The 13,787-nt window shown below is 51.3% G+C and overlaps 1 protein-coding gene across 15 annotated transcripts in view; it reads right to left on the reverse strand.

Moving 5' to 3' along the window:
- Positions 1-13,787, reverse strand: part of TMEM63C (transmembrane protein 63C) — an 84,472-nt gene that overhangs the window by 43,761 nt on the left and 26,924 nt on the right. For 10 of the 15 annotated variants that reach the window (XR_008659391.2, XR_010122055.1, XR_010122056.1 and 7 more), the window contains exon 3: positions 2,697-2,759. The exons of 2 other annotated variants lie outside the window; for them this stretch is intronic. The gene's annotated coding sequence lies outside the window, so the exon portion shown is untranslated. The remainder of the gene's footprint in view (positions 1-2,696; positions 2,760-13,787) is intronic. 3 more of the 15 variants (XM_055288666.2, XM_063644190.1, XM_063644192.1) reach the window with 1 other exon arrangement.

The following is a 13,787-nucleotide window of genomic DNA, read 5'->3' on the forward strand; positions in this document are numbered from 1 at the left end:
TTTCCTTCCTTCCTTCCTTCCTTCCTTCCTTCCTTCCTTCCTTCCTTCCTTCCTTCCTCTCTCTTTTCTACCTTCCTTCCTCTCTCTCTCTCTATATCCCTCTCTCCCTCTCTCTCTCTATCTCCCTCTCTCCCTCTCTCTGTCTCTCTCTCTTTCACTTGAGGCATGAGCCACTGCGCCCAGCCAAATTAGCCACGGTTTAAGCCATGTGCAGGTGGCCAGACTGCAATAGGCTCCAGAGAGAATGACAGGAGAGGAATTGGAGCCAGTGGGCAAAAACAGCTCTCTGGAAGAGTAATTGGAGGTGAAAGTGGTTAAGACGGGAGAAATAACACATTGTATAGTGGTGGGAATGATTCAGTAGAAGAAGTAGGAGGAGGAGGGAACTGCTGGAGCAAAGTGAGACTGCGGGAGGGTTGGGAACTAGTGCACGGTGGAGATGTTTGCTGAGAGTCAGGCTGTTGGCTGGGTGAGTGGGAGGGAAGGCAGCACACATGCTCAGGTGCTGGCTGGTCCCAGGGTGGCGGCGGGAGCCAGTGAGTATTCTGTCCTTACTGCTTCTAGTTTCTTTTTCTTTTCTTTTCTTTTTTTTTTTTTTTTTTTTGAGACAGAGTCTCACTCTGTCGCTTAGGCTGGAGTGCAGTGGCACCATCTTGGCTCACTGCACCTCTGCCTCCAGGGTTCAAGCAATTCTGCTACCTCAGCCTCCTGAGTAGCTCAGACTACAGGTGCTCACCACTACACTTGGCTAAATTTTGTATTTTTAGGAGAAATGGGGTTTCACGATGTTGGCCAGGCTGGTCTCAAACTCCTGACCTCAGGTGACCCACCCACCTTGGCCTCCCAAAGTGCTGGGATTACAGGTACGAGTCCCCATGCCCAGCCTTGCTTCAAGTTTCTCAGTAAAAGAAGGAATGAGGTCTCTGCACAGTGTGAGGTGGTGGTGGGCAGATGTTGGATGTTTGGGGACAGGAAAAAAGGTAGAAATAGAAGTCTAGGGGAAGGAGAGAGGATGGATTAGGGAAATGGAACAGGATTGCCAGGCAACAGTGGGGCCCCTGGAGGCTCATGATCTTGAATTGACGACAGCAGCCAGACTTGCTGTGCTGGATTCACCTGTATGGTTGCAGGTGTGGAAGACTTAGTTGGGGTAGTGGTTTCCCCCAGCAAGTATGAGCATAAGACAAGAGGGTTGAGGGTGTAGTAGGTGAATAATTGTAATGATTTGCCGTGGAATTTGAGCCAGGAGAGAAATAAGATGCAAGATGGGTGAGGACCAGGGAAAGGTACTGGAGTTCCAAGGGGAGGTAGAAGAATTGTGGATGACTAGTGGGTGCAGAGCAGAGGGAATGGCACTCCAAAAGTGGGATGTTTGGTGCTGAAATGAAAGAGATTCCAGCTATTGGTGGTGATCGGGTCTAGGACATGACCGTGGGAGCGAGCAGCTGAGTATCAGAAGGATCATCTTTGTGGAGATGTGGACATTGACATCAGCAAGAATGAAGACAGGAAAAGCACTGGGGAGACAGTGAGGGGGGAAGGGGAGAGTGGCCTGGGGGACACCTTGATGACTAACAAAGACGGGCAGCAAGATGTCTAGGTTGACACCTGTGGGTCCAAGACAGGGGGCTCTAGAAAGCAGGGAGGAAGAGTCTCAGTGTTGCCAAGGGGAACAGGAAAGACATGTCTCCATCCCCAGGCCAGTATTGTTGAGGGGGGAAGCAGGAACCACTCTCTGAGAGGGTGGAAAGGGAAGCTGGACTAGGGAGTCTCCCAGTTGGAAGGTGAGGAGACCGAGGAGCTGGGGATGCTTCTGGGGATTATAGGTTCTGTGACACTGAATCTCAGCTCCGACGCTCGCTCATCGCTCATCGGGTGACCTTGAGCAAGGCACTTACAGTCCCCATGCCTCACTTTACTCCTCTGTAAAGTGGAAATGGCAACAGCCATTAGTACCCACTTCACAGGGCTCTTAAGAGGAGTGAGTTAGGATGTGTTAATCTTGTAGAACAATGCCTGGAACACAGGGAGCATCACATAAATATTTGCAAAATGAAGAATGGAGATCCAGGGGGCACCATGGAAAGGTTCCAGGAGTTGGGGAGGGCTGAGAGATGGGGATGGAGAAGGAATGAAGGTAAAGAGATCGAAGCAGGGGACGGGAGGTGGCCTGGGGGTCTGGGCTGCTTGTGCTCACTCACAGAACCCGTGATGGAGGGCCTGAGAGTAGTCCTGGAAACGGAAGGGGTGCACAAAACTCCTCTCACTCCCACCCTCTAGATTAGCATCTAGCAGGATCCGGGAGTCTCTTGCCTGTCTTTCTCAGTTCCCCTAATTCCTGCTCCATCGAGCTCTGCCTAGGCCACCCATAGTTTTCTTGTTTCTACCCCAGGTGCTAATTAACTCACTCACTAGCACGTTTAGCCAGATGCAAACTCATAATAGTTTACATAGAACACAGTACACTTTAACGGCATGCCTTCTGCCAGAGCATCAGAGTAGCAGCCAATGGCATTTCTAGGGTCTCTTGGAGGAAGGAGCTGGCATCTGAGCCACCTCGGGCTCTAGGTCAGCTAAGGCAGGAGGCTGCAGTTCTGCTGGTGGTCACTGGGAGGAGCCCGCGCTAAGGAAGCGGGCGGGGGAAGGTGTAGGAAGGCAATCCTGCAGGTGGAGAGGCCTGGGGAGACTTTTCCCACCTGAGTCACTTCTCCTGTGAAGGTCCACGTCAGGCCCAGAGGCTCCACTCAGCTACCGGGCTGCTGCAAAAGAACAAATGCGGTGGAGAGACCACAAGACTTACAGACCCAGGAACTCCCTTGCCGGCAGCACCCTCCTTCAGGGCCCCTTTGGTCATCTTTATGCTCAAATGCACATCCTTTATCAGAGCTCTGCTTTGCAAATAGTTTCTCTTGGTCTATAGCTTTTCTTTTAATTTTCTTGATGGTGTCTTTTGAAGTGTAAAAGTTTTGAATTTTGACAAAGTAACCTCCAAGCTGAGATGTGAAAGGGGTGTAGGAGTTAGTCCTTTGCAATGGGGAAGCGTGGGCAGAGGCATCTGCATTGGCAAAGACCCAGAGGGAAGGCTGAATATAATGTTTTGAGGAAGTGAAAATGAATGGCAGTGGCTACAGTGTAGAATAGATCACTATTGTTTCATTCATTCGTTCATTCAACAAGAATTCATTGAGTATCTATTTCCCCTGGAAGTACAAACATGAGGTCGTCTCTAGGGAGCTCACATCCCAGCCTTTGGTGTTAGGGAGAGGACTGCTGTTGGGTGTCTTGGACCGGGTGGCTTGGACCAGGTTGCCCTTCTGCCTGGGAGGATCCCCAGTTACAAGGCCCCAGACACTAAGCTTGGAGTTGGGCAGGAGGTGGGGAATTCTATCCAGCAGGTTGGTCAGGTGCAGGCTTTCAGCTCAACCTGGCTGCTCAACCTGCAGGGCAGTGAGGGAGGAAAAGAAAGGAGACAAGATCCTCACCCTCTCCCACCTCACCACCCTCCTCAGCTTTCCCAGGCAGCAAGCAGAGGCAGTAATGAGGGAGGCTGTTGCCGTGGAAACCTAGAGCAGCACCAAGCTTTTTCTCTGCATCCCTTCACCCTCCCTGGACCATACTTCTTTCTGGAGGGAGAACTAGCTCTTGGGTGTGAAGAAGACAGGCAGAAAATCCAGATTTTGGCTTACTGGAGACAAAAGCATCAGCACTGGAAAGAATGAAGCTAGAAACTCTAGGATGCCAACAGAAAACACAGCAGGGCCACCAGCCCAGCAGGGCGTAGCCGGGGCATCAAGGAACTCATCTGTTTAGACATCACTTTCACAGCATAGGACAAAGGCTGTTTGGGGCAATGGGAAGGATCAGGCTCTCTGAAGCCACTGACTGGACTTAATCCCAGACCCACCTTTGCTAGCTGTGTGACCAGGGGCAGTGACTTCATCTCTCTCAGCCTCAGTTCCCATATCTGGAAAATGGGTATAACAGTATTGCCTCACAGGATTATTGCAAAGGGGAAGTAAGATAATTCACATAAATCCATTTGCACAATGCTTGAGAAATATGACTGCTTAATTAGCCAGCGCTGCCATCCTCCTCCTTAGCTTATTTGTAAGGCTGTGGTGAGAGGCCCAGACTGCACAGTCCCTACACTCCTACTTCCAGCCTCTCTGTTCTGGGGCAGGCAAGAGGAGAGATGTGAAGATGGAAAGGTCCATCCACTATCCCTCAGACTGCAGCTGGTAGGTGGTGGTTGTTTCTGTCCTTCCTGTGCATAAAAAACAAATGTCAGCTTTGCTTTGTGGGCCAAGGAGGGGCAGTGGGAGATGATGTGAATACCAGTTGGTGAGTCAGGGTTTCAGGTCCCCTCCTAGCTGCATATCTTACCTGATGAGAGAGTGTGTGGCCCTTTTCCTGTCCCATTTCTCCGCCATCCTGGGTTCCTATCCCAAAAGCTGGCAGCTCAGCTGTTCTAGGCTTGGGCAAAGTTGTCCTTGGCAACTGGGCAAATGCTTCAAAAACAGCTACCTTTTCCTTTCTGTCTGCCCCATCCTAACTGCTCACTCCCAGGCCTTCAGACCTAGCCTGGTTTCATCCACTGCTGCCCTAACTATCAAGGCCAGCACTTTGCTTCCCACTTCCCCTTCCAGATGAGTTAGATATCTCAAGGCCAAAGCCAAATCTCAGGGATGACCCCAGAGTTAGGATGATCCAGGAGGGCCCAGGGAGGGACGAATTTTATTAATAGCTAACATTTACAGAGCAAGTAATATGGGCTAAATATTTTCTATCTAAGTACTAGCTTATTTAATTCTCATAAGTACCCTAGGGTATGAGAATCATCCCTAAATGCAAGAGAAAATTAAGGCCCAGAGAGGTTAAACAACTGGCTCAAGGTCATGGCCCAGAGAGGTTAACTGGCCCGAGGTCACGGTGCTAGTGAGTGGCAGAGCTGGCCCTGAAGCCAGACCATTCGTAACCCTCTGCTTTGCTGGCCCCTGAGCCTCTGCTGCTCTGGACATGCTGAGCAGGGGGCAGAGGAAGGAGATGACCTTGCTCACACTTTAGTCCAGGGACAGCAGCTTCCCTAGCCTTTAGGGTGATGCAGCGGAGAGCAGAGTGGGCTGAGTCAGGAACCCAGGCTGGATCTGCAGCCACTGCGCCTGCATTTCCCAGTACAGCCCAGGGCCCAGTCTGCTCCACCATCCCCATGAGTTCTCAGGAACTGGTCCATCGGGCATGTGTTTTGGTTTGGATTAGAGAATCACTATAGCCACAAGTCATGTGCTAGGAAAAGGTGCTATGGTTGGGGAGCCACCCCCACCTTCTCCCCAATCCCATGACTGCCAGAGTGCACAAAGCCACAGCTCCCGCCCTGCCCCCTTGCCATTTAGCCTTCTCAGTAGCTTCAATAATTAATCACTTTTTTGTTAAAAACAGGTAAGTTTATCTCCCGTGGTTCTGGACTTAAACAAGCTGGGATTCCTGGTCATGGGCATCCACTCCAACCTCCCCTTCTTCCTTCTTCTCCAGGTCTCCTGCCCTGCCCTCACCACCCCTTGCCCCTTCTCACTGAGGGCCCCCCTTCTCAGTGAGGTTCACTCTCACGGCTATGGGGCTGGGTACTTTTGGAGGAAGTGTGGGGAGAGGGAGGGTGTGTCACTGGAATGAAGGGCTCTGGTTCACGTCCTTCACCACTGACATGTCCGCTGGCCATGAATCTTTCCCTAAATATCAGTAAGCCCTTCCCTGCTCCATATCACCCTCAAACTCCTCAACTCTTCACAACAAAGAGTGGTTTGCTCAGCTTTACACATGGAGAAACTGAGTCTCCAGCAGACATGAAGATTTACTTAAGGCTAGGGAAAATGGTGGATTGGGGATAGAACTGGGGGTTTTTGGCTCCCCACTCAGTGCTTTCAGTGACTCCTTAGCCTGGGAGGGGGTCACTGGAATCACCTAGAAGGTGTTTAGTACATCTAGATACTCATGTTCCACCCCAGACATTAAGCATGAGAATCTCTAATTAATTATTGTGTGCAGCCAAGACATAAAAGCACCAGACTGAGATTTCCAGGGTTATTTGCACCTAGAGAAGGAGTTCTTGATGACCCAAAAAGTTTTCTCACTCCTCCTAAATAAGGAGAGAGGGTGGGGAGATTTGGGGATAAAGGATGATACCTCAGTGCCTCTTAAACCATGTCACAGTGTGGCAGTTCATGAGGCTGGTCCTTATATTCTCCTCCCATGCAATCTCTGCCCCCAACCCTAGCTGGTCCCGAATCTGTGGAGAGTTGGCTGAAGATCTACAGAGGCCCACACCACCTCTTCACTGGAAGTTCCAGGCTCTGGTATTCCTCCCGTTATCCTAGAGGCCACTGGCCTGGCTACTTCCTCATGGTATCCTCTGTTCTGCCCTGCCAGCCTCCTTATTCAGAGTTGCTTGCCCCACCCCTACACAGCTTGAGCCACTTCCTCCTGGACTTGGGTGAGCCTTGGTCTCATCAGCATTTAAAGTCCCTGAGTCCAGCTTATATTCTACTCCTCTGAACCCTCTTTCAGATTACCAGGCCTGTCTGCACCTTGTTCCCACCCTCTTTACACAGCTGGAATTGCAACCACTGCCCGGGACTATCCTCTCACTTTTCCATGCACGTGAGCAGCCAGCTCACCAACAAATCCATGGGCTCTTTGATAATAGGGACCACATCTTTCTCTTATACTTTCCATGGTTCTCCCAAAGACCATCACTTAGTAGGCCTCAATGAGAGACAGAAGGCCCTTTCCCGAGACACACTCAAGGGTAGGAAAGAATAAAATGTAGGTGGTTTGTACACATTTGCACAGTGCACAGAGTACATGAGTCCCAGATTTTTGCCCCTGCATAGCGCACATTGGCTACCAAGTTTCCCTCCACCAGTCACTGCAGGGAGTGAAGGGAGCATACAGCCGCAGGTAAGGAGATTGGGTGTGAATCTGGCTCTATTGTTTATCAGCTGCTACTTAACCTCTTGCTATTCAGTTTTTTCTTAAAGATCATATCTGTCCTGCCTATACCAGGGTGGTTATGAGGGTTAGTTAAAGGGCATAGTGCATGGAGACTCTTTCTGTAAACTGTGCCACAAATGTAAGTTGTTGCTTTTGCTGTCCTCTTCATAGGATCGAAGCCAGCCTTCCCTGAGAGGTCCCCAAACGTCCCCTCCACCGCAGTCGCTCCTGAAGCCTCAGCATGGGGTGAGAAGATTGGAGTTCCACCTTCCACTGGGCTCACAATGCAAGCAGAGCAATGATCTCGCCGCCCCTGGCTGGGTCCAGCAGGGCTCTCAGCACCACGGACAGCACCATGCTGGGCAAAGGCATTTCCGCTTCTGCTGCTCTCTGCCAGGGCTGGCGGTCAGGGCCAGACAATTCTCGCTGCTGCCCCAGCCCAAGAATAAGAATAACAGCTAACACTGATTGAGTGAGTTCTATGTACCAGGCCCTGTGCCAAGTCTCTTCAGGTGTCGACTGGGTTAAACCTATCAGGTTGCATGTGGGACACGGTTTACGCCCTCAGCTCCATTCCCACCTCTGTGCCTTCCTATATTGCAGAAGCTGAAAAGTTAAAAGGTACATTTCCAACACTCCCTTGCAGCTGGGGTTCTGGCTACAGATTAGAGCCCATCAATTAGACATGCTGGAGATAGATTTACAAGGCTGAAGGGAGGAGAGGGAAGAGGAGGCGATCTCCCTGGTGCTCAGGCGGTGTTCTGCTGACAAGCCATGCAGAGGACAGGAAGGGATTCTCTGCAGGAAGTTCAATGCCCAGTCTCTGGCTCCCAGGGAGGAGGTGGTGTGAGAGGCAATTGTGGCAAAAGCTGCAGCAGTTTTCTCATCCCTGGATAGCAGGTGAAAGGACTTGAACTCCGTGGCTCCAGTAATGGCCCTCCTGACTGGGTGAGGAGTAATTTGTCTGGAGGGACAGTTCTGCTCTGTTCTGAAGACCCAGCTTCTAATTCTTCCAGTGATTTCGAGACCCTGCGATTCCCTGTATGAATCAAGCTGACTACAGCATCATGTCCCAGTCCTGGTTTTGCTTAAGATTCCTAGAGTGTTTTTTGTTTCCTGCACAAAGACCAGGCAGGTTCTATTATTATCCCATCTTATGAATGAGAAATTTCAGGCCCAGAGAGGTTAAAAGACTTGCCCAGATCAGGGAGTTAGTACCATGAAGTTAGGGCCTGAGCTGGGGGGCTGGTTCCACAGCCCCCTCTTGATCACTTTGCTATGTGCCACCCTCGAGGCAGAGAACACTGATTCCAACAAGCAGGAATGAAGCTGCTAGGCTCAAGACAGAAGTACATTGAAAAAAGGAAAGGCTGACAGGGAATACTGGGACCACACTCCAGGCTCACACTGGTGTAGCCCCTGAGGGGGCCTCAGGAGAAGAAAGGGGCAGGAAAGGACAAGGGCATTTGTGATGGGCCAGGCCTTCTTATGGCTATCCCACTGAACATCGGTTATTCCTCACAAGCAACCTGATAGGTAGCAACCTAAGAAGTAAGAGTCAGTATCCCCATCTTACACGTAGAGAAACTGAGACTCAGAGAGGTTAAGTAACTGGCCTAAAGTTACACAGCTGGAGAGAGACAGAGGCAGGATTGGAATCCAAGTGTCTGGCTCCACTACATCATGCAGCCTCTGAAGGCACAAGTGGGAAGAGAGCGGCTTTGTCTAATTCCAGGAGGATTATATTTCTGGGGTACAGGAAGATGGCCTCCCACATCTGTACTACATCTAAGGGACTCTCAGCTAAAGAGAAGGACCAGGGAGCTTCTATTATTATCCCATCTTATGAATGAGGAATTTCAGGCCCAGAGAGGTTAAGAAACTTATCCTCTTAACACCTCTGCAGGTGGCAGATGGAGTTGGGATGCCATCAGGGGAGAAGGTGGCCACTTGGACTCAGGCTGGAAGCTGAGTGTGTTGGCTTCCCCACCCCATCCATCTCACCTCTGGGACCCCCACAGAGATGCCTCTCCTTGCCAGGAAGTTTCCTTTCCTTGTCCTCCAGACCCTGGACCCCAACTCATGCCTTTCTGCCCATGCCCCTGCGTCAGTGAGCAGCTATGATGGTGCCCAGGGGGCGCCGGAGACAGAAGGCAGAGGCAGCTGTGGGGATGTCACAGTCACCCAGGCCCCTGGGAGCTGGGCAGTGACTCAGGGAGACACGGGGAGGAGGACAGGTGACTCCATGCCTATGTTAAAAAGGTAAAATAGGAAATAAAAACAGCAGGATACAATGCTGTTAAATGAAATGATCTGGATTCTAAAAAGAAAAATAAAAGAAAAAAACTAAAATTATATCACATTCTTTTAATAGTCCTTAACATTTTTTTCTGAGTTGAAAAACTATTTAATATGAACATGTATTGTTGCTTCTAATTAGAAAAAGATCATATATTAAAAGGAAGGCTTGAGATTGACAGGCATCCACGTAACCAAGCTTTCCTCCTGCATCAAATCCCTCTTCCCTTCCTCAAATGTCCTCATTCTGATCAGCTCCCACTCAGACTTGTTGATGGGGAGGAGAGGGTGGAGGGACTGAGCTCTCACGGTGACATGCAGCCCAGTGGTTCCTGTGCAGGCTGCCTACTCAGAAAGAATCAAAGCCTGAATCCAATGCCACCTCCTCTCCCTCCCCGATCAGGGCCTGGCTGGGCTATGTGCAGGCAGATCAAGAAGCCAAGGTGGTGTACCATCAAAGCCAAAGTGGCCACCAGATCCCTGGGCATCCGCCTGAAAGCCAGAGGCAAGCCTCCCTCCCTGCTCCACCCCAGGTCAGTGGCTCCTCCTGACAGCAGTGGTACTGTGCTGACTACAGTATCAAGTCCCAGGGGCAGTGATCAGGAAGGGGACTTGGAGGCCTCCCCGGCACAGCTCTCACTAGGGCAGGCAGAGGCAGCCTCCCCAGCCCCCTGCCCTGCCCCTCCCACCTCCCCACCCACTCAATGGATCAGTGGAAGATAGTGGCCACTGAGGCCCCTCTAGTCATTTTTGGGGTGGTCTAAACCTAGACTCCTAGAGGGAAGGGAACAAAAGAGAAATGGTAGCCTCCAGGAGGTAGGGGGTGGGGTCCTGAATGGGCCTGGCCTCTGAATTACCTCAGAGCCTGATGGAGGGCCTATGTGTGCTCTCCTCCAGGTGACAAAGTATGTTTACAAAGTCATCATCTCACCTGGCCCCCAACAGTCCTGCCAGAGGAGAGGTGGCAACTGTCCCCATTTACAAATGAGGATGCTGAGGCCCAGAGTGGGTGCGTAGCCTGCCCAGGGTCACACAGCTAGCAGCTGAGCGGGGGTGGAGATCTAAAGCCAAGGCCCCAGCTTCTGCACAGCTCCCTGCTCCTTTTGACGTCTGAGCTCTCGGCTCCTGGCCTGCTCCAGGGCAGAGGCTGGGACTAGGGAAGGCCCATGTGGCCCCAGGAGCCTCTCCAGTCTCACCTCCCCCAGCTCCCCACAAGGAGTCTCAGCTCCAGCCGATGGAAGGCCCCTTGCCCATCAAAGGCCTTGGTTGTCTGTGCCCCCTCCTTTCCTCCCCTCTGTGGAGGACCTTGATCCTCCTCCAACAGGAATGCTCCATTGGCAAGGCCCAGTTCAACTCTGCTTTCTTCAGGGACCCTTCTGGGTACACCCCCTGGTCTTGCTGATCTCACTCTCCCTTCCAACCTACTGTTCTCTCTTATTCTTTCCTGAGTTCTCTACCCAGTAGGGGTTGCTAAAGAGGATGAGATGTGTTCCTCCCCTCCTCAAGCTCATTCTAGGTGAACGAGAAAGGCCTTGGCTGAAAGGCAGTGATAACACAGTGTGAGAAGGGCTCGCAGATGCACCAAACCCAATCTGCAGTGCCCGGAGAGGCCTCCTGGACCAGGCTGTGATGGAATCAGCTAGAAGGGCTTTCTTCGCTCTCCTTAACTTGGCCAGCAAGGCCTGGGTGTGCAGCCCTGCCTAGTCTTCTGGCTTCATCGTGTCAAACTTCCCCCTCACTTCCATCTCCAGCTTCCTAGGTCGTTCCCTCAGTTCCTGGAGCATGCCACCTTCCCTCCTGTCACAGGGCCTTTGCATATGCCAGTCCCACCACCTGGAAGGTTCTCCCTCCCATTACTTGATTCATTCTCCCCCTGGTTAATCTCAGCTCCATTTTTCTTCCTTAGGGAAGAGCTCAGGCCAGGCCCAGCTCCCCAAGTCCCACGCCTCTGAGCATCTTGGGAGGCGGGCATCATGTATGCAGTAAATGTGGATTTCTAGTACTAGACTCTCTGGGCCCAAGTTCTGCCTCTGCTACTTACTAGCCCCATGTCTTTGGGCAAGCTTCTTAACCTCCCTGTGCCTCAGTTTCCTTATCTGTAAAATGGAGATGTTAATAGCACCTACCTTACTGGGTGGATGTGAGGTTTAATAGAGCCAGCTCACATGAAACATTAGAGCAGTGCCTAGCACATTGCAATGGCTCAATGAAGTTAAGTATAATTTTCCTTGTTGTACCTAGTACATTCAATGTTGCTTACGGGATGACGTAGCAGATGGCTGACTCCCCATACCTCCCCGCAAAGGGAAGCTCCTTGACAACAGAGCCCTTGGCTGTGTTTGCTGATTATTTCCTCTGCTGTGCTGGATAGGGTTGAGTGCTTTACAAATATTTGCAGAAGAAGGAAAGATTGGCAGTGGCTTGGGGTAGTTCTCATTTGGCCCCCATGATGTCAAACCCAGAGTGTCTTGGCTGGAGGAGATCTTACAAATCATCTAACTTAAGCCCTCCTTCCACAGAGGGACAAAGGGAGCTGCTGGTGAGCATTTCCCTGGGCTTCCAGTTTCAGGGGGCTGAGCAGCCCTTGCCCACCTCTGTCTCCCTCTAGGGCTTTGCTCAAAGCCTATCATGGCAAAATCTCAGACTGAGGCATCTGTTTCTGTTTTGATTAAAAAAAAAATGTGGCGCATCTCATATTTGAGTGTTGTGGAGCAAATACATTCACCACAACTGGTGAAGCTGCAGGATCCAGTTGACCCTGAGTTATTGTTGCAATTCTCATCTCCGTGGTAACAAGTCCCCACTAAGTCTTCAGCCAGCAAGGCTGGGCAATGGCTCAGCTCAGCTTGTCTGCAGGGCCCCTGGGCTAACATGCCAGCAGGCGGGCAGCATGGTTCTCCCTCCAGCCTCTCCCCTGACTGCTTCCTCCGCAGGAGTCTGGAGGGAGCAGGAAGGAGGAGAAGGAAGTGAAGCAGCCATAGGGATATAGCAGCAGAGGCTCTGACCCCAGAGTCAGCTCCAGCTAGAGCCGGGTTGGAGGCTGCTAGTGGGGAGGTGCCTACCAGCAGGAGCAGCCTACTGGGGCCATCCCACCCCACCTCCTGCTGCTGCCAGGGTGGGCTCTGATCAACCAAAGCTCTGCAGCCAGTGACACTCAGATCCAACCAGCTGTTGACAATTTATTACTGTCTAGATAGAGCCACCCTGCACTGAACACCTGCTCTGGGCCAGCCCCGAGCTAGGCGCTGAAGAGGCAGGGATCCATTACATATGGCCTGTCCTCAGCAACACACAGTCAGGGGGAGGAGACCCAAGTGGTGTGAAAGTAGCCAGAATAAAGAACAACGGGTGCATGGCCAGGCAGGAAAAGTAAGACGCAGATGGCACATGGAGAACGCTGCCTCCTGTGTGTCTCCATTTCCTCTAGAAGGATGCACAAGAAACTGTTGCCAGTGCTTGTTTTCCGGGCGGGGAACTAGATGGCGAGGAAGACTTACCTTTCACTCTGTTTTCTTTATTGCTTTTTTTTTTTTTTTTTTTGAGATGGAGTTTCGCCCTTTTGCCCAGGCTGGAGTGAAGTGGCAGAATCTCGGCTCACTGCAACCTCCGACCCCTGGGTTCAAGTGATTCTCCTGCCTCAGCCTCCTGAGTAGCTGGGACTACAGGCATGTGCCACCATGCCTGGCTAATTTTTGTATTTTTAGTAGAGACAGGGTTTCACTATGTTGGCCGGGCTGGTCTCTACCTCCTGACCTCAGGTGATCCACCCACCTTGGCCTCCCAAAGTGCTGGGATTACAGGCATGAGCCACCATGCCCAGTGTCTTTATTGCTTTTTGAATTTTGTACTATATGCATACCTAACCGTTTTGAACAAAACAAAACAACAAAACCAAACTGAAAAGCAGCATCACTGGGTAAGTGTTGTAATAAGGATGTGGGCTTCTCAGTGCTGGACACCCGGAGAGGAGGAGTGGATAGCTCTGACACTTAGGGACTCTCTCTCCTCTCAGGAGCTCAGTTCCATGTGCCAGGTAGAGGGGTGTGTGTGTGTGCGCGTGTGTGTGCGCATGTGTGTGTGTGTGCATGTCTGTCTGCCTCTATAGCTATGTGTTTGGGATGTGCAGAGCTACTGGGTTGAAGAGTATCCTCCCAAAATGCATGCCCACATGGAACCACGGAATGTGACCTTGTTTGGAAATAGGGTCTTTGCAGATGTAATTAGTTAAAATGAGGTCATACATGATGAGGGTGGCCCCTGAATCCAACGACTGGTGTCCTTAGATGAAGGCCATGAGAAGACAAAGGGAGAGACTGGAGCGAGACAGCTGCAAGCCAAGGAATGCCAAGAACTGCTGACAACCCCCAGGAGCTAGGAAGAGGCAAGTAAGGATCCTCCCCTAGGTCCTGCAGAGGGAGCACGGCCCTGTCGACACCTTGATTTCAGACTTCTGGCCTCCAGGACTGGAAGAGAATAACTTTCTGTTGTTCAGAACCACACAGTTT

Source organism: Symphalangus syndactylus, chromosome 8, assembly GCF_028878055.3.
Source record: "Symphalangus syndactylus isolate Jambi chromosome 8, NHGRI_mSymSyn1-v2.1_pri, whole genome shotgun sequence".
Classification (NCBI taxonomy): domain Eukaryota; kingdom Metazoa; phylum Chordata; class Mammalia; order Primates; family Hylobatidae; genus Symphalangus; species Symphalangus syndactylus.